Genomic DNA, 22,666 nt, shown 5'->3' with positions numbered 1-22,666 from the left:
TTCTCTTATCACAACATTATGTTTCAAAAACGTGGGGAAAATGGCATATATCTTAGAACAGTACAAATAATTCATTGCGTGACACTGACGAAGTGATTTTGTGCTCAACTGGCACGCTCGGAACGCCATAATAGAAAGAACAGAACAGAACAGAACAGAATAATTCATTGAACTATAAGTTTACGTTTTAGTGGGTTCCTTAGATTTTATATTCGATTAAATAAAAGCAGCAGATTTATTTCACTACAAATAATAAAAATAGAGAAAGAATAGAAAAAGAAAAATATAAACATTGTAAATCATTCATTCATGTCCACTATATTCGAACACGTGGTTATTTTTTTATTAATAAAATTTTAAAATAAGTAAAATACGTAATTTATTCCTTTTATATTGTAATTGCATTTACGTCGAACTTCGCAAAATAATGCTCAAGAGAACTGGATTTGATTTGACAAGACCCTCCTTATCACTAGCCAGGGGACATCTCGATAGAATTTAATTTGAACATAATAGAAATATTTTCCCAAAGGCTAGTCTTATCTCAGTTTATTATAATGGAACTTGGAGTTCTCAATAATTTATACTATTTATAGCTGTAAGGATCTCTCTATGACCTTAATATAGTTAATTAAATTATATTACAAAAGAACAAGACAAGTTAAATATTTTAACTTCACGCAGTACCAGCAGGGAAGAGGGAACCTAGTGTTAAGACACTCTGTTCCCCATTTTCCTTATGTGGAACTCAACGCTGCACTTTACCATGTTGCCATATTGAAAATGTTATTAAAAAATAGTTTCTCATTAAATTATTTTAATTGGTATTTATATATATTTCTTTGATAATGAATACATTTATTTTAAAATGATGTGTGTATTTTTATAAATTTTGAAAATATGGCCATATTATAAACATATTTAAGTTTCCATTTTGTGGAAGAATTTTATATTTCAGTTTGAAAAGCAATTTCAGGGAAACTACTAAGTATATGAGATATACGAGTACGTATCCCATCAGCTCGAATAGGGATCCGATTCACTTGTATCGTGATGAGAACAGATAGAAGGTTATTTACAAAATGGCCAGACAAAATGTAGACATCAAAACGAGCATCGGTGGCGAGATAATTTTATAGACTATTTACTCTCTCCCTTCTATGAATAACCTCAATAAATTCTGGGTATTTACTAAGCCAAGATACTTACGCTTTTTTATGGTAGGTGAAATTAAACTAGTGTGAAAACACTCCGTTCTACGTTTTCCATCAAATTCAAGATGCGGATGGCGGAAGCCTCTAGAATTCATCAGAAAGTAGGGAACGAAGTGTCCTAACACCCAGTTCCTTCCGCCTACCATGCCGTGTGCGGGATACGGCGTGAAAATAATATATTTAATATCTTTTATCTTATGTATAAAAAACGGTCTAATGACAAAATACACGCATTATTTTCATATAGATATAAATTAACATAAACATATATTATGCATACATCCTCGTTAACGTTCATTGTAGGCGTGGAGAATGCTACGAGATAGTCACGTAATTTGTCTCAGTAAATATATAGCGCTCGCTTTGAATTCTTTGTAAATGAATTTACGCTACACGAAAATCTTAATATCATTTACAATATATTGTCAATTTGAGGCCAGTCGTATTCAGGGACACAAACGTATGACTGTAAAGGCGACAGGTTGGTTTGATTCCGGCTCGAATAAATGATATATTTAAAATTTTTCATTTCTTCCCTCTGGTATCCTGGAAAAGCGCGGTGTTGAGTTCCGCCACTCTGCTGAGTGCCTCAAAAAATCGGCCACAACAGCCTCACATAATATATCTAAATAATAAGTCTACTATAATATAATAAAATAGTATAATAAAATAAAATATATAACGTTAGAAAATTAAAATATAATTTAAACATAAAGTCTTTATTGAGTTTTTCCAATGTAAATAAACGAGCATAATCCGATACAGTTTCTACGGGTAACCGGGGCGTGGTGTGGCACCGCACGATGCTGTCACAAATCGTGGAATATTGCCAGCGACCTCTATCAAATGCACGTATGTACAACGGCAATACGTTATTTAATACACTACGTTTAAAAACTTCACTTTTGTGTAGGAAACGTATTAGTACAAAATATGAAATCGAATAAATATAAACAAAGTTGAATTTTCTTGTATTATGTTTGCATAGAATATATGCATTATGCATGTTAATTTTTTGTTAGCTTCATGTTGCATCCCGTACACAATAGGGACGGCAGAGGAAGCCTAGTGTTAAGACACTCTGTTATCCATTTTCCGCCGAATTCTGGAAGTATTGCATGTTGAGTGGCGAAACTCAACGCTGCGCTCTACGTCGACACCAGAGCGAAGAAATGAAAATATTAAATATGTAATTTCCTCGTCTGGGATTCGAACCCACAACTTACACGTTCCGTTACAGTCGCAGGACCTAAACCCTGACCTATTTTACGGTAAGTTAAATAAAAATAATAACTTTGATACAGATATTTGAATTATTTTTAAATCAAGAAACGCAGCGCAGTAGAATAACAAACATTTTCTCTTTCTACAAACACAAGGAAAAAATCAACTAGACTAGAAACGTAGCGTGCAATTATTTCAGCTTCAAGAATATTGCTGTGAAATTAATTAAAATTTAATTAACCATCTTATTTCCTTTTGTTTACACTTAAGTCTATATTTCAAAGCCAAATAGTGTAGACTGTAAATATATACATACATCCATCTTAATATGATTGTTCTACGAAGCAATTGCTATTATACTAACATAGATATAGATGAACATATAAATGAATATAATATACTAAAATAAAATATGTTAAACATAACATTAACATTTTAATTTTAGACATATAGACGCTTATTTAGTAGCAATATGCATCGTTTTTGTAAAATAAACTATTTTTAGATAATTAATTTTAAATAATGATTCTGTTTCTGTTGCCTGAAATCGTCCGATCTTTATTAGATCTTACTTTAGTTACTTACTTCAGTCTATATTATAAACTATCAAAAAAATATTATAATTTGTTTGGATAGTATATAAAATTATTAATAATATCAGTATTTCACATTGCATATCAAAAAGTACCTACACATTATTATTCAAAATATTATACAAAATTAGTATTTAATCAACTTTAACTTTAATCCAAGAAACTATATTAAAATAAAATATTTTTCGTCATATTTATTTCAATATTACCTGTATGAACACTAAAAATAATGCCTATTTTAATGTAAAATATCGTACACAACAAACCATTAAGTTCCAAAGATAAATGGATACTTAAATTAGAATATACGTAATACAATCAAAACTTTTGATGAATTTCCTCAAGATTGGCTTCATTTCCCCTTTCTGGAACAGTTTAATAAAACCTGCAGCTGACTTACTTGCGATGGAGATAGTAAAGAATATGACAAAGTAAGAATTAATGTATAAACGTAGATATTATTTCGTTAATAAAAAGAAGATTATATAAGATTTTCCATATTTAATAACGCATACTATTTATAGCTTAATCTATCATATCGTTTTAGTTTCTCTAATTATGAAAAAATAGCCAAACATTTTATAAAACAATTATTTTTATAATTTGAAATAATTTTCGTCCTAAGTTAACATTTTAGATGCGTCTACTTTGATTGAGCTGTCAATTACGCCGCAACAACCCTACCTCTTAATCCGTCATCTGGACACCAATTAAGGAGAAGATACTGTTACAAGAAAGTTCGTCTTCACAATCTGATAAATCAGTATTTTAAGAAAAATACATGTACCCATTAAATTTTATTATTCTTTTCTCCGTTTTGTCATGTGTGTGAACTAAACGTCCAATTTCAAATTAAGGTTAAGAAAACTTCATTGCACTTTATTTGTAACTATTTGCCGGATCGATTGAAGGATCTGAACAAACACCTTATAAGTGTTCCAGCTTTAAGGGAATTTGGTGTCTGTTAATGAACAGGCACTAACACTTTATGATGAGAAGTTATGGCGCTTACACGTTGTTTCATAAAAAAGAGTCATCATTTACGCATTTACGTCGACTAATAATGCCATTTTATTATCACGATCAGATTTTCAGAAATTCTCGAAGAAAGAACTAAAAGTACAAAGAATATAAATGTATGTAAAAGTAACTGAAGCGTTTGTAGATGTCACAATAAATTCGACACAAATAAAGATATGTTACCTTTCTACTCTAGTTGGGTATTACGCCAAGTTGACTGCGCTAACAAAGAAATATTATTGTACAGAAACACAATTCGGATTCATGAACATGGAAGCTCCATTGATGGGCAGAACTGCGTGACAGTATTCAACCTAATATAAAAATGTCTTCTGGTTATTGCTATCTTATCTTACGTAACTTTTTTTAGACTTCTTAATTACCTAAAAACATTAATAATGCTACAATATTAGAATAAAGATAATGGAATTGGAATAATAATTTTACAATTTAGAAAAATACATGTAATAAATAAACATTAACAATTCTTTTTAACGTTAAATTTTGATAAAGGTTTGTCTTTAAATGTGAAATTCAAAGCTTAAAATAATAACCGTCAGCTATTCTTTGTGTAGAATCTAGCATGGATGTGGTCCACATAGATGGCATGCTCCTGTCACGACCGGTGGCACCTTGCCAGAGGCGTCTATCACCTGCAGACTTTCATTATTTAAAATTTTGGGCCGTTATATAAATTATACACATATTGTAGATTTATATTTAATCCCTATAGATACTAAAATATGTTAAAACATAAAGGCATAAACTAATAAATTATTACCCTATAAAATGTAACCTCATTAATAATCAATTATCCTCTCTTGTAATTATTGCTTGTTCATTAAAATGAACGTACATAGTTGCTATATTTAGGATGCTGCAATTGAAACGCTTGTGTTGGGAGTAAAACCTGCAAACGCGACGGTTTGTAGGTTCGATTCCCACGCGAGGAAATGAAAAATTTAAAAAACAAAAGGACGGCGCTGAGTTCAACACGCAATGCCTCCAGAATTCGGTGGAAAGTGGGGGGCGGAAGGGTTTTAATGGAAACGGAGTGTCTTAACACTAGGGTTACAGGTTCCCTCTGCCTATCCTGCTGTATGCGGGATACAGGATGAAGTGAATCTTTAAACAAACTTAAATGTTTACATTAATTTATTACCCTTTAATTTGTAAATTTTTTGTATCAAATTTCTGTGGATGTTTTGTGAGCCCTGCCGCAATTCTGTTTGCTTTTAATCAAATTAATTGGCGTGTTATGGGAAGCGAAATTCACTTTCATGATTATATTAATTATTAAATTAATTATAAATGTGAAATAGCAGGTATACGAGTCTATCAATTTACTTCATTGAGCTCCTTGATGTGGATATGTATATGTCATTAGTTGTGTATATATTAAAAGTTATTTACAACAGATACAATATTTTTAAGAAGAGAATAATAGAGTATGATTATCTATTAAGAATATTGTACAAATATTACTTAGTAACTTTATTATATAATATTATATTTGAAAATATTTTTTTTAACTTCACAAATCTTTCATTAAAACTTCGCATTGCGATCGGCAAATAAAACCTCTTTTTAAAGGAACTTATAGCCTAGAGATCTAGCCTTTATCTAACTACCGCCTTAAAAGTCACATATTTCTGTACAATGTCACTAAAACATAATAATACTAATTATAAAAACATCAAAGTAAACTATAACACCAAATTCAATAGCAACATAAAATGACATTAAATGATTTATTCCTGAAACAGCATCCTATTTGGTACAAAAGATTCATTCATCAAAAGAGATAACAACGTCAGCGCTATCGTAGAACTCAAAGCGATAGCTGTTTTGTATTTCAGAAACATGACGAGCTATATCGTGAATCTATTATATAAAGATACTTTTGAAAAAACTAATAAAAAAATGTTTCAGTGAATAACTAGCCCGGACATACTAATTGCAAATGTTTATTCTTATTCGTCGCATATCCTGCTAATTGTAAGAGACGCGTGAAAAAAAAACCTCTCTTCTTTTCACCCAATATGGATATTGAATGTAGTGTAAAGAGGGTTGCATAATCAAACAACAAAACAAACAAACAGCTCGAGATATGTAGAGAAAATATTTAGATTAAATCCGGTCAAATGCGTGTCGGAATCACCCACGGAGAGTTCCGTACTAATTTCAGGATTGTACGTCAAGTACCTACTGAAACTGACAAACTTAAGTTTGCCTTGGACCTATGCACTTATTTTGTATTAAATGAACTAGGGATATAAGCTTGTAATGATTGGTTTTTTTTGTAACCGGGACCGTAAACCCAGATATTTGATATTAATCCACGCCACCTTGAGATTAATGGTCCACCGACCGACGGACAAGTTTTTTAAGGTACTGAGGAAAACTTAAAAAAATATGATTTTAGTAAAAGAATGTGGCGTTATCTAATTATTGTCTTCAAAGAATATTCCAGTTTCGTAAAAAACCATAGAGTAGATAAACAATTTTTGAAAATTAAAAAATATTTTAATTAGTTTATAGGTAAGGTTCCTAAGTTCGTACATAAAACAACATATATAAAATCAATCCTCCCACGAATAAATCTTCAATTTCATTATACTTAATGAAGTATTAGTAATATATATAAACTAATTTAAAAGTTGTATATAAACTAATTTAAAAGTGTTTTCGTATAGAGGGAAATATTATTTTATTGTATAAGCAAGCGATATATTCACACAATAAATCAGAAAAGTAGAAAAGTGGGATAAAAGAACTAAATTCTATCTCAATCAACAAGGCTATTCATTCGCTTGGCTGCTGGCAAATAAGTAAAGAAACTTTCAATTGAAGTTGAATTTTCTCATTAATTAAATTATATCTGTTTATATCTTTCTAAAAAATCAGTAGGTATTCTTGGCATTGCATTTTATACATATTTTATAATAATTCACTATTATTTACTTTATAGAGAAAATTTAAATAGTATTTTCAAAATGTTTTAATTGTATGAATTCCCAAAATAAAAGTACAGTGCTCCACAACTTATCTACCATCGAAGAATTAAAATACCATAACAATCGGTTCACCTATTCCGGATATTAGCCCGGATAAACAGTAAGACAGACAGACAGACAAAAAATTAAAAATATTTTAATATTATGTATTTTTTTCATCATCATCATCATCATCATCATCAGCCTGTTCTCGTTCACTGCTGGACATAGGCCTCTCCAATGGCACGCCACTGAGCTCGATCTTCAGCTCTTCGCATCCAGCCGCTGCCCGCTACTTTGCGAATATCGTCACCCCATCTAGCTGGAGGACGTCCCACATCACGTTTGCGGAGGCGTGATTTCCACTGTAGTACGTGCTTACCCCAACGGTCATCAACGGTGTATTTTTTTAGTATTGTGAAAATATAGTTATTTTAAAATCACAGACATATATTTCAATTTTATTAATATGTATAGATTAACGTCTTATTAATTATATTTTTCTGCAAAGTAATTTGCAAATTAAAGGCCAAAATTACAAGTGTTTTAACTGAAAAGAAAATTACAAAATACGATGACACTTCAGCGATTAAGCCTTGGTCTATTAATTAAATTTGATGCAAGCGCAAAAGAGCTCGCTAAGAGGATATAACGCAGTAAGTTGCTAGTTTGCGTCAAAAGATAAAAATAAAACCGGGGCAAGCAACTTAATTAAAGTCAAAACAATCTCAAAGCAATGAATACCTTAAATATACGAGTATATACTATGTAATAGAGCTTATTAAATTTTTCGAGCAAATGTAAACCTTTACGGTTTATATTGGATAAATACGTGAATTAAAAATACGTTAAAAATTCAACATTCATTCGTTCATTGCTCGTTCATTATTTATTCGTAAAATTTTACCAAGTCAGGCTTCGCATTGCAAAAGAGTTACCCAAAGTGAAAAATAAGAAAAAGGAGAAAATGAGTTAATGTTACTAAAGTGTTCTAGTAAAGGTCTCTTATACTTATTCTAGACTGCCTCGTGTAAGCGTCGTGAGTGTCTCAGTGTACGTGTCTGTAATAAAAATGTCAACAGAGAATGGGACCAAGTTTTTATTTAAGTACCAAAACTCATCTTACATCATTATATTGTTATCGTAAAATATGATTAGAGTCAATTTTAATATGTATCTATACAAAAAGTCTATATTTTGAAATATTTATATCTATTTGCTTACTGCAATTCAAGCAAAGATTTTTTTGTCCATACGACCCGATTGAGGCCATCGTGGCGCAGCGGCATAAGGGTGTGACTGTAACGCGACGGTTGTGGGTCGATCCACACTCGAGAAAGTAAAATATTTATTTACGTTTATATTTCCATTTCTTCGTTCAGGTGTCGAGGCAAAGCGCGGCGTTGAGTTCTGCCACTCAACACGCAATGCCTCCAGAATTCGGCAGAAATTGAGGAACGGAGTGTCTTCACACTAGGTTCCCTCTTCCTACCCTGCTGTGTGCGGGATACAGGATGATTTTTTTGATCCGATTTTTTTTATAGAAATCCTCATATTGTAAAAAGCTTTTTATTTTCAAATCGAACACTTATCATACTATAAGCTCCAAGTAAAGTTTAGAAAAAGAAATAAAAACTCCGAGCGCATCCACATGTTACGTCCTACGTCCCGTCCACATAATGAAAAGTTCTAATGTGTTTCATAAAAGTAAAGTTTACCCCAACGTGCTTATCGGCGTTATGGAGGCGCGCTTTACGCCCACTAAAGTGAACTGGAGTTGGCACGTGCGACCGAAATTTGTATATAAATATATCTATTTATCTATAAATAAACACGATAAAAACACATACCGTCTATATGTTTCCAACGTACTCGGACAGAGGTTCCACTTAATTACAATAAGTGACGTGTATCACTCAGTAACAACACTACACACTAGATTCCTTCCAATCAGGGCTTCCGCCTACAAACAACTGTTCTCGTTTGACACAATTCCACTGTTGTTATTGTCTTTTTCACATAAATCTACCCACATTTACACTTGTACATAACGCTAAAACTATACATATTTTATTAATATATATCTTATTTTATGTATTTTTCACTTCAACAACCGTAGTAACAATATATTTTCGTTTTTAATATTAAATAATACTAGCGGCCCGCTCGCGGTTACACCCACGTGTACCATGTTATTATTAATTTCTGTCTCCATGACTACTTCCTAGTGACGTCTATGCAAAATTTGAGACTCCTAGCGTTTGTAGTAACGAAGTTTCATACAAACTTTCGACCCCAAAAACAACCCCTTAGAAGTCGAATATTGCAAATTCCCGTCTTAGCGAGCACCTACGTCCTATAAGTAACTCCTATGCAAAATTTGAGATTCCTAGCACTTGTAGTTTTTGAGATTTCGTGATGAGTGAACGACCATTCGATTTTATATATATAGATTATTGTCATTGTATGACAATATAGAACAAACGTAAAAAAAAGTCGAATTGTTCATCGAAAAATAAGTCAAGTGTATCAACCTACTATGAACGAGGCAATCAATGACGTTATATAACTATTCACATGATTATTTTATTTTATTTTATAATTTTAAAATACGATAATTTTAACATAAAAAAACAATGAGATACCTAGACTTTAAACTTTATTTGTCAATATATACGGTATATATTATACAGTGGTCGCAACTAGGATGGTGTACTTGACTTGATGAAATGATTAATTGCTTATTTATTTATTTTATTTTTTTTGTATAATTAATTTTCTAGCATTTATAAGAATGTGTAAATTTCAATTACATATTTGTATAAATTCTACAAATTCAATTTGGAACCGACAAAAGACTGATCAAAGGTAAACCATGTGCCTAATTAAAACATATTAGCAAATAATTACAATACTAATTACATACATACCTTAATTTCTTATATCTTCGTAAATTGCATAGCATGTAAACATATACAGGTACGATAGCCAATTTGTATTTCAATGCAAACTTACATAGGATAATTACATGGGTAACTCCAACATTAAAATGTCTCCAAAATATATAACGCTTGCGATATGCAAACAATGTAACATAAAATTAGAATTTAAAATCAATGTTCAGCTCCAGAGGTGTTTTTGTGGCGCCTCTCGCCCGGCTTCGGGCCACAGAGAACATAATATGTACCGAATATTTATGCCAAGAGATGCCACAAACAGGCGCCCGTATTTACCGCCAAAATGTTTTTGTGTCTATTTGTCATTTATTTTACAAAATTTTCTCATTTAAGTCAAAACATTAAAGAGTATGTTCTCGATCATAATTATAAATATTAATTAAATGTTATCTTGCGTTTTTTTTTTTTAAGTATGTTATATATTATTAATTTTTAAAAATTGTATTTAAAAATTCATTAAAAATAATCACTTAATAAATAAAGCTATGAATAAAGTATACTTGTAAACGGAATCTCCCTAATCTTAACAGAGTGAGATTTGTGGGTTTCACTTAATTGATGTTGGCTGAATGATTGATTGTCTTGCTGCGGTCAGAGATTGCTTGCTGGTCTTCGCTCCTAGCCGGGATCTTGCCACGTGACAGATACAGATTTCGTCCGCCATGTTGAAAACCTATACTAGTACAATTATAAAATTTATAAATACACGCTCACATTGCTTTAGAAATTATTCAGAGGTAATGTAATATACGCGCTACATATGAATTTTTAATCTTACGCTATTACAATTTAAGCCTTCTTTTATGAAACGTTAATTAAAACGTAAATTTACCCGTTTTAATTTTGTATAATCATTGTAATGAGATGTACACTGTACTGTATACCTTAAAAATACTCCGAAATTTTTCAGATTATATTTATTATTATTTTGCTCGACAAGGTACAAAATTATATTCCCTCGTCCTAACAAATCCAATGATTTAAAAAAAAAAGTTGTAATAAAAGAAATATAATAGAATAACAACTACTATTTCTGATGATAAAAGTAAACCATGTCAATTGGAAAAGCAAATCAAAAGCTGAACGTTTCTCATAGTGTGATGAGGACATATAAAGAATTCCTTCGCGTAACAAGGGTGCACTTTACCATCGCATCATAGCATCACATACTTTTAAAATAGGTTCGTATATACGAAAAAAAATATACGGACATTAGACAACTTCCGTTTATAAAATAAATAAATAAATATATCTACTACTAAAACATTAGGTAATTAGCTTGAAAAAAATAACTTGCTCGTTAGCGTCAGCTGTTTTTAATATCATTTTTAAATCCTATTTAAATTCATTTTATCACAAATAAGTAATGAAAAAATATTAATTGGAAAGTCGTAGTCGTAGAGCTGACAGAGCATCTTTAATATGCCACACCCGCGTCAGTAGTCTGTACTATTGGCGCTATTGGCAATTCAAATGTCTACAGTAAACTGGCGAATTATTTGATATCCATCATATATTGGCACTAGAGTCGAACAGTTTTCAACTATTTTCCTTAAAATTTATATCAAAAACATATTCTACATATAAATCGTCTACGATATGTTTTTTTTTTTAATTCAATTATAACTCATCATTTAATATTGTCATTCCTTGACCTATTTAAATATTAAGAATTATTTCCACCTCATGACCTTTGAGTACATCTAAAATATAATTTAAAGATTTTAGTAGGATTTATAATTTCATAAATATAGCTTCATGAAACTATGAGAACGAAGAACATTCGCATATTCCAAGGAAAGCTCTTAAGCCTCGTTTGTGATGTAAGCGGATCAATTGAGTGTTCGGTACAAGTTGGCTATACCGACTATATAGAAAATACAACATAATATGAAACATGTTCTTATAAATAAATAAATTATACGCACATTATTTTTCTTCTTTTTTAATAATTTCATTGTTTACATCCATTGATTTTCTTGCTTATACATTATTATATGTATGTTTTCATAAGAATGTTAAAATTTTAAGTCTTTCACATCTTAAATCAACTTTTAATTAATTACTTAATAAAAAAACTCTTAGGACAATGTATAAGGCTACAAACTTCAATGTTATTACTAAAGCATTAATATTGCATTAATTTATAGCAAAGTATTTTTAATATTTCTTGTTGTCAACATTAAAGAGGAATTTAACGTCGCTTTGTGTTCTTAAGCATACCAGGAGACATATTTGTGTAATATTTGAACTATTGTACACAGGAAATAATACCCTCAAAGACGACTTGCGGCTGAATCATTGTCATAAATCACGCTGGATCCCGCACATAGCAAAGTAGACATAGAGTTTCTAGTGTTAAAACACTCCGTTACCTACTTTCCGCCGAATCCTGCAGGCGTTGTGTGTTGAGTGGTGGAACTCAACGCCGCAATTTGCTTTGATTCTAGATTAAAGAAGTAAAAATATAAATTCAAATTAAATATTTCATTCTCTCGCGTTTGGATCAAACTCACAACCAGTTGCATTTACAATCATACACTTGTCCCTCTGCGCCACGACTGGCCTCAATCATAGTGGTTGTATAATATAAACAAAAAATATAACACAAATACCTACTTCTAAACAAAATAAATCTACGTTTCAATAATATTCGATTGAAAAGAAAGCGTAACAAACATACTTACATTCACATTTATAATATTAGTATGAAGTATGAGATGATTTTGAAAGAATTCCGTAAATATGTTTTTATTATACGTTAAAGTTTGTCTTGAGTTTGTCGGTTATCGACGCTCTCTAACACCTCGGTAAGTACGTTAAAAGCTTGCACGCGCACCGCTACATTTCTATGTAAATTTGCCCCTTTCTATTATGAAATAAATTATTATTTTATAAATTTATAAATTTTGTAACTTTTTTGCTGCAGGATAGATATATGTATGTATTTTATTAAGTAAGTATACGCTACTTCTTTTTTAAGACATTTGAAACTTTTAAAGATAAATTCCTCATCAGGTTGGTTATAAGAACAAACTCAACATAATATGAATGTGAAATTATTACAATTTAATGCAAAACTTTGAAATTTGAAATATAAAAGGAAATCCTTTATCTTGTCGCCTGCAGAAGTTTTTCCGAGACAATTGTGAAAAATTAAATAAGTATCTTTACAATTTTCACATCTTCGCAGTTCTAATTTTGACGTCGTTTATAGATTTTTCCCAACAAATTATAACTTTAGTGAAGAAAAAATAAAATATACATCTACAGATTCATGCTGATATAATAAAGATGAAGAGTTTATTTGGTTAAATACGCTAATCTTAGGAACTACTGGTTCAAATATTATATATTTATTACCGGTATATTTTTTAATTGTTAACAATAAAAAATACACAGATAGCTCTTTAGTAATAATAATCTTAATCGGGGTTTTTAATAATTTCTAAAGGAAATACAATTTTAACGAAACATTAAACTCATCTAAAGGAATTCTAATGTAAATAACTTCAAGAACGAACGCGACAATTTTATATGAAAATAAATGGGTGTAAAGCAAACTCTCAGCAGTGAGGTTAAGGTGATATGTACGTCGTTAATTATTTTTTATATACTTTATATGTGTTTGTTACAGAACGCTTTACAATTATGTTAATTCTCATCTCATGTTCGTGAGAACTCTTAAGTCAACCACCAAGTGCCTAAATATTACAAAAGTCTAATAACTGTGGTTAGGCCCCTAATGAGATGTTGAGTCCATTACTTAAAACTACGATTCGTCTCAATTGCGTTAAGTTGGTGTATTTTATAATAATTCATTTATTTAATTATTATGTATGTTTGTAATCACGCTGTATCCCGCAAATAGCAGGGTAGGCAAAGGGGAACCTGGGAACTTAGAATAAGACATTTCCATTCCCCACTTTCCGCCGAATTCTAAAGGCACTGCGTATTGCAGTGACGGATCTTAACGCCGCAGTTTGCTTCGTTACCAGAGTAAATGTAAATTTAAAACATTTAATTTCGCCTAGGAATCGAACCCATAACGTATCGCGTTTAAAGTCACACAGTTGTGCTTCTGCGCAATAATTATTGCCTCAATTATTAATTTGAATATAACAAAGTCTAGTTAATAGTCAAGTTCTTTAATTCAATCTGCATTAAGTTATCCTTGCATAACAGGATTAAACAAGCAGTAATTTAATTAGTCGAGATCTACGTCATTTACAGTTAACATATATAGATTTTGATGCTTACTGGTATTATAGTCTTAAATAGTACCTTCCTTCGTACAATAATTAAGATCTTGCTGAGATTAATTAGTACGTTCTGATGTACAGGCGTTTGACGTTTTAATTAGGCTTAGCATAATTATGTATATTATGAATATGAAGATATAATTATCTTATAATATGAAACAAGAAATGTTTATTATTGTTTGATTTTTTAGTTTTAAACTGTATAGCACGGTAGAGAGAGATCATAGTGTTCTCCAGTTTCTGCTGAAATCTCGAGATCTTGTAACCAGAGCGAGGAAGCGAATGTAACTTATTTTCCCAAACGGAAATCGAACTCATAACTATCTTCTTTACGCAATCACACAGCCTTAATATTAAAGTTGTACTAAAAGCTTAAAAGAAATGAACAGCTAAATTCAATAGCGCGCATCAAATGGGCTTTCATTCAGTAAATAGTGACAGATTGCAGTGCATCGCTCTCCTGAGACTCTAGCACTATTGCATTATCGCCATATTTCCCAACGGATAGGCGACGTACTCGTAGGACAGGACAAAAAGAAGATATTTAAGCTTGCTTTTACGAAATACTATTAAAGTCTGGCAAAACGACTAAATTTAACTGAATGAAACAATTTTAATGATTATACCCCTAAGGATAATGATAAAGCGAATTTCGTTTTTTTCTATATGATTTATATTTTATACTAACGTAATATTTCTTTATCTAAATGTAATATTTTATGTTAAAGTATACATAATTATAATAAAGCAATTTATTAACATTCACAAGAGCGTCAAGTGTGCACGTCTAAATTTCTAATATTAACCGACATTTAAAGTTTCATTTTCTAAACTGTTGATGTTTATTTATATTTAAAAAAAGCCCACTAATCCTACCTTCTAATACTAGATACTAATTATTAAAATATGAAAAAAAAAGAATAATCTTGACAACGATATTAAGCAAATAAGCTGCATTTTTTAACAATATTGCAAAACTACGGCAATTAACATGCTTAAGGCGATCGATTTTCCCTAAATGCAGGGATAAGGTGCCGACTCTGGGCCGCTGTTAATGCTGAAATGAGGAAATTTAATATTGCGGCTTAGCACACCACTAACCAGCTATTAATTAAATTTGATGCAAGCGTAAACGCGGCAACTGAGAATGTAATATAGATTAGCAAGATTCAACTTCACGCTGTATCCCGCACACAGCAGGGTAAGCAGGGGGAACCTAGTGTTAAGACACTCCGTTCCCCACTTTCTGAAGGCATTGCGAGTTGAGTTGACACCAGAGCGATGAAATGGAAATATAAACGTAAATAAATATTTCACTTCCACGAGTGGGAATCAAACCCACAATCATCGCGTTCCAGTCACACCTTTGTGCCACTGTGTCACGACAGCCTCAGTAAGATAAAAGTCTGTTTTAAATCTTTAAAATAAACAATCCATTAACTTGTGGAATTTCACACACAGCTCTATCGTTAAGCGCTTGAAGTAACATAATTTAGAAAAATATTTTAGAAAACCTATAAAAAATTTAACGTAGTAGTAGACTTGAACCCGAAAACCTTGGAAACCGTCCAAGTTAAGAAGTCCATGTGAAACTTGCCGTGAGTGGTTTTTATTATTTGCATATATTGAGATTTAATATACACGTTTTTAATTAATAAAAATAGTTTATCATTTCAGAAAGTTGACTTTAAAATTCAATTAATGTAAAAATAATATAATTATATTAAATACAAATACTTCTTCCCATAAACTTTTAAAACAATCTCAATGCCTATTTTGAATAGTTTAAGTATAGTCTTCATTCTTGAATATTACTGAAATTTTGTTTAAATGAAAAAGCCCACGTAAGGGGACTTTCCAACCCTACTTTCCAATATCTTGTAAAAATTTATCACATTTTATTCAGTACCAAACAGCTATAAGCTAACTAGCGTCCTAACATTATGTATTACAATTAAATGATGCTATAAAGCTACGTACATTAAATATAAAGTTAGAATCTTAAAACTGTAGTAGCAACTTAGTCTTCTATCTCAGTAAGTCTCGTAAGGCGTTAGAATTGAATTCGCTAGCAATATAAGCTTCGTTGGCTGAGGTAGTGTTGTAATAATTTACATAAAATTTCCCACCGAGGATAGCGCGAGCAAAGTTCCCGACATTACCGTCGTCTGTTATTCAGGGACACGTTCACAAAATCGGGCCGCGCTTCCTCACTCTTGAATCTAAACCGACATACTCGTAGTGTCATAATGAACCACTCGCATCAACAAAATCGAACTACTATTTAAAGTTTAAATGCTGGAGCCTTGCAATAAATAAAAGTTACTGGCTTTAGAGCTTAACGAGAGCTATTGTCCTATTAACTCGGAAGCTCAGTATAGCGAACGATCAAAGTTCTCGGTATTACGGAGGGTAGAACAATTACCAGCAACATTCATAATTCTGACTATAAAATGTAGGGATTACAATTAAAAGTATTATTTGTTTACTACCAAATCGCTCGCGGCGTCGTTGCTCGCTTGAAGCACACGGGTATTTATTTACTGATTTACATATAGCATTATCATTATAAAGATTCTATACATTGAAAACTCTGTAATTTCCGTCACGCATTCATTTTGTAACAATTTTATGGAACAAAATATACATTTATATCTATACATTACATACAGATCTCACAATCTACGGAAAGAAAATTAATGTGACTTTCACTTTTTTACATAATGATTCCATAAGTATTGTCATATGTGTAACATACGTATCAAACTTTAGCTAACGCTAAAAATATCGAAATTTATTAATGTAATATCGTATGTTTGTTGCTTGCACTTAGCAAGAAAGTTTTTTTTACGATATTAAATATTGAAACTTAAATATTGAAAAATTACTTAATATTGAATATGAATTACTCCGTAAATAATATCGTAAAAACATGAAAAATATGTCAAAATGTCAATTAGAAAGTCTCGTCACTTCGTCTTCGATACAACAAATACTCTTACAAAGAATATCGAAAATGGAACTCAGTGCATACAGTATTATATATAAAGTAGGTATTAAATCTTAGTTCAGTGTTGTCCAAGCAATATTCGATACGGTTTTCTTCCTGAAAACTACTCAAGAAGAATTATTGCTGTAGGTACGAAGTAAAGAGCGCAGTAAGTCTCCATTATCTGTGCCGTTAGAATGGCGAGAATGAAGGCCACGGACGTGGTGAGAATATACAAGACAGATTTATTCTCAATGCTATACTATCATTTAATAGTTAAAAAAATATTTATTATGACAACACTATTTATTTAGGTTTATTTATTTCCTCTGTTAAGTACTCTTCTGGTTTTGCTATTTTAATTCTATATTATTTGAATCTAATACAATAGTTGAGAAATAAACCATATTATGGAACTATAAAACCATAATGACGTCTCAAATAATGTGCATTAAACGTTGAAATAATTCATATATGCATATGCATGCATTGATTTCGCGGGTAGGTGTCAAAAAAGTTAACACTTTAAAGTTTTACTGTCTTCGATTTTTTGTTAATTTAAATAATTTAAAAGTAATTTTATTCAATTATAAGTGAAAAAATAAGTGTAAACAGTGTGAACAATTATTGGAAAATACTTTTGTTGTGCATTTAATGTGTTTATTTGCGTAAAGTAGCACTTACCTGCTGGCTCACTAATTATACTAGTCTATAACAAGTTATCAATCAGAACACAATATGAGCAGAGTGGAGGATATCTTGGAGGTTCATAGAAATATTGCAGAGGCACTAGGAAAGAGAATGGCACATTTCGAAAAACAATTAAATAACACTGGTTCGAATGATACCGGTAAGGGAGGTCCTGACAAGCTGGCATCTGAATTTAAGGAATTTAAGACTTCAGTGTGGAACATTTTGGATCTCCTCAAGTCTTTAATCTCAAATTTATCTTCACAAATTGATGAAGTTGACAATTCAACCAGAAGAAATGCTCTTCTTTTTGGTGGGATTCAGGAGGCAGAGGGTGAAAATTTGGTCTCCACTATACTTGGAACCATTCAAGTCCTCATGGGAGTCTCTGATATAAACCCTTCTGCCATACAATCCTGTCAACGGCTGGGTATTAAATCAGCAAATCGTTGTCGTCCAATTCTGGTGCGCTTTAATGACTTTAAGGTGAGGAGTGATCTCTGGGGCAATAAGAAGAAGCTAAAGTCCTCTCAAGTTGTGCTGAGTGAGTTTCTCACAAAATCTCGCCAGTCCATATTTATTTCAGCGCGCAAATCTTTTGGAGTGAGGAATACATGGACATATAATGGTAACATTTTTATCAAACTTCCTAATAACGAGCGTAGGCGAATATCTACTACTGCTGAGCTTGGCGAGTGTTTAAAACTGCTTCCTCAAGCCGTTTCTCCTGTTTCTCCAGTTGTAAATGCCACTACCTCTGAGCGACCCAAAATAAGTCCTACAGCCATCAGTCAACCCGTGGGGAGGCCCTTCACTAGGCGTAATATTGTAAAGAAACCCTAGCCTATTTAAGTAGTTTGTATCTTTAATTTTAATTTTTCACTTATATACATCCCACATTCAATGTGACCATATTATTTGTCTTTTGCATCTTATTTGCTTAGCTATGTTGCCGGTTATTGTTATTAAAATATTTTATGTCATTGCAATATGTACTCTTTACTATACTTTATTTCACATAATAATATACACATAATAATATGTAGTATGTGTTTTTTCTTGTCCTGTTGATGCCGGTTACTGTTATTAAAATATTTTATGCAATTGCAATATATACTCTTTACTATACTTTATTTCACATAATAATATGTAGTATGTGTTTTTTCTTGTTCTTTTGATGCCGGTTATTGTTATTAAAATATTTTATGTAATTGCAATATGTACTCTTTACTATAGTTTTTTCACATAATAATATGTAATGTGTTCTTTCTTGTTCTGTTGAAGCCGGTTGTTGTTATTAAAATTTCTTATGTAATTGCAATATGTACTCTTTACTATACTTTATTTCACATAATAATATGTAGAATGTGTTTTTCTTGTTCTGTTGATGCTGGTTATTGTTATTAAAGTATCTTATGTAATTGCAATATGTAATCTTTACTATTCTTTATTTTATAATAGTATAATATTTCAATAATAGGTAGTATGAGTTTTTTCTTGTTCTGTTTACTTTTAGTGTTTACAACTTTCTTGCTTAATGTTACCTGTCAGTGTCAACTGTCATTAGTAAGTTAATATATTTGTGACACGGACAGCAGTATTTTGGTAACTTAGTTTTTATTGTTTGTAGTTAAGGTCGTGGGATGTATGTGAATACATTTTAATCATTACAGCATTAGTTTAAGTCTGATATGATCATTTTGTTTTATATACATTTTTTCTTTTTATTTTCTCGAGCCATCAGGTCATGTGTGTGTTTATTTCATATTCACTTTACAATTAATTTATTTTTGTTTTATCTAATATATATATTTTTTAGTAATAACATACTATTTTATTTATATATATTTATTGTAATTTATTTAAATTTATATTTTTTATTTTAATATATTTGTATATATATATATATATTTTAATTTAATTTTTTTAATATTATATTATGGATTCAAGTATCGATTCTTATCATTCCGCGCTCAGCTATGACGAGTTATCCAGTAGCTCCTTTTGTAGTTTGGATGACCCCAGTTTGTCGCTTGACATAGTTCTGTCGAATGAATTTGCGCCGCTTCATAAAAACTTTAATTTTTGTCACATTAATGCGCAGAGCATCCCTGCTCACTTTTCCGAATTTTATACCACTTTCAACCAACCTAACATCCATGCCGTTTTGATCTCCGAATCTTGGCTAAAACCTTCACTACAATCTACTTGCTTTTCTGTCCCGGACTACGTACTAATAAGAAACGATCGTCTAGAAAGGGTCGGCGGTGGGGTTGCCATATACTTAAAAAGTCACATTTCGTATAAAATCATCTGTCAATCGACTCCTTCACCTGAATCGTGCTTAGAATATATATTTATCGAAATAAACCTAGGAGTAAAGTTTGCCCTTGGGGTTGTGTACTGCCCACCTAATAGTAATTATTTTAATAACTTAGAGATTCTTTTCGAAGATCTTTTAGCTAACTACTCCCATCTTATAATCTCAGGTGATTTTAACACGTGTCTCTTGCGAAATGATACTCGAGCGAGAAAACTTAACTGTATGTTAGAGTCACTTAATTTAAATTTATTACCACTTAACCCTACTCACCACACCAACAATGTTGATACACTGCTTGACCTAATAATCACATCAAATTCTGATCTTGTCTCCAAATTTGGTCAATTTTCTGCTCCAGGTTTTTCTCTCCATGACCTTGTTTTTGCGTCGTTAAAAGTAAAATCACCCAAGCCAAAACCACAAACTCTTTCAATTAGAAGTTTCAACAACCTCAATCATGAGAAGCTTAAGAGCGATGCTTCCTGCATTGACTGGTCGGCGATCGAAGTGTTGTGTTCGATCGATGAGAAAGTTGATCTGTTGACCTCAAACATAACTGGATTGTTTGACAAACATGCACCAATTCAACTCATCCGAATCAAAAACCAACCAGCTTTATGGTTTAACGATGATTTTCGTAAAGCCAGGGCTAAGCGAGATAGGGCTTTTTCAAAATTTAAAAACAATCGATGTGATCTCAATTGGTCCATTTATAAGGCTGCAAGGAATCAGTGTAACCAGTTGGGTAGAAAATTAAAACGCCAATACATCTTTAATAAAATACGCAATTCTTCTCCCGAAGCGACTTTAAAATTTTTAAAGTCCCTCGGTATTGGCAAACTTTCATCTTCCTCAATTAATCCTGATCTTAATTTGAATGTCCTGAATATGCATTTTTCATCATCTTCTGCCCTTGATATTAGTGTTAAATCCTGTACTCTTTCTGAAATTCACAGTTTGCCGAAAATTAACCTCCCTACCTTTACCTTTTCTTCTATCAGTGATAATGATACCAAGAAAACCATTCTAGCTATCTCCTCTAAAGCAGTAGGATCTGACGATATTAGTCGTGGTATGATCACCCTTATTTTACACATCCTTGTTCCTGTAATAACCCACATTATTAATTTTTCTTTTTCCTCTAGTCAGTTTCCCGTGATGTGGCGCAAGGCATTTGTTCTCCCACTACCTAAAATATCTAATCCTACGCTACCGTCACATTTTCGTCCCATTTCTATCCTACCTTTCCTCTCTAAAATTCTAGAATCCACCGCTTACCAACAAATCTCTAGGCATTTTTCTAAATACAATCTATTAAACCCTCTACAGTCCGGATTTAGAACTGGTCACAGCACCACTACTGCTTTACTGAGAGTCACTGAAGACGTTAGATCAGCAATGGAAAATAAGCACTTAACTGTGCTTATTTTAATAGATTTCAGTAATGCATTCAATGCCGTAGACCATGATCTTCTTATTGCACTCTTATCCGGCGCTAACGTCTCCAGCACAGCTTTACAATGGTTTTCGTCTTATCTTCAGGGGCGTCGGCAGTCGGTTCGTGTAGGCCAGACCTCTTCTGACTGGCATGATGTGACAGCTGGTGTCCCTCAAGGCGGTATTCTATCTCCTCTTCTTTTTTCATTATTCATTAACTCCATCACTTCCGTTATAACCTCTCGATACCATCTTTATGCTGATGACTTGCAGCTTTATGAACACGCTAGTGTAGATAATATTGTTGGTGTTGTTAATTCTCTTAACAATAATCTTCGTAACATTTCGATTTGGTCGTTCAAATACGGAATAAATGTTAATCCTGACAAATGTCAGGCTATAATTATCGGCAGCTCGCGACAGCTAGCCAAGCTCGATTACAGCAAACTGCCCAACTTAACTTATAATGGCACGGTCATCAATTTCACCACCACTGTAAAAGACTTAGGTATTATAATTGATAATAAATTAACTTGGAGCAATCATGTGGCAGATATGTCCCGCAAAATTTACGCTTCCTTGCACTCAATGGTGCGCCTCAAAAATTTCTTACCTGTGCAGACCAAACTACAGTTGGTCAATACCTTGCTGCTTCCTATTATTGATTACGGTGATGCTTGCTCCTTGGATATGAATAAAGAACTGGTAAACAAGCTCGAGCGGATACTCAACACTTGTATACGCTTTATTTATAACCTCCGCAAGTATGACCGTATATCATCTTATAGGAGGCAGCTTGGCTGGCTTTCTGTGGCTGATCGCAGGAAGTCTAGAGTCCTTTGTTTACTTTACTCCATCCTCTTCAATCCTCAGTCTCCCACTTATCTATCTTCTGACTTTTCCTTCCTTTCCTCTTTCCACGATACATCCTTACGTTCCCAATCCAATTTTATGCTGTCCA

General features: G+C 32.0%; 1 protein-coding gene across 1 annotated transcript in view; it reads right to left on the bottom strand.

Annotated features, from left to right (window-relative positions):
• Positions 1-22,666, bottom strand: part of LOC146532580 (uncharacterized) — a 93,503-nt gene that overhangs the window by 57,026 nt on the left and 13,811 nt on the right. The window lies entirely within an intron of this gene.

The sequence above is a fragment of the Heliconius melpomene genome, chromosome 13, assembly GCF_056956725.1.
Source record: "Heliconius melpomene rosina isolate 202511_hmr_F chromosome 13, ASM5695672v1, whole genome shotgun sequence".
Taxonomy (NCBI): Eukaryota; Metazoa; Arthropoda; class Insecta; order Lepidoptera; family Nymphalidae; genus Heliconius; species Heliconius melpomene.
This window is presented reverse-complemented; position numbering and strand designations above follow the sequence as displayed.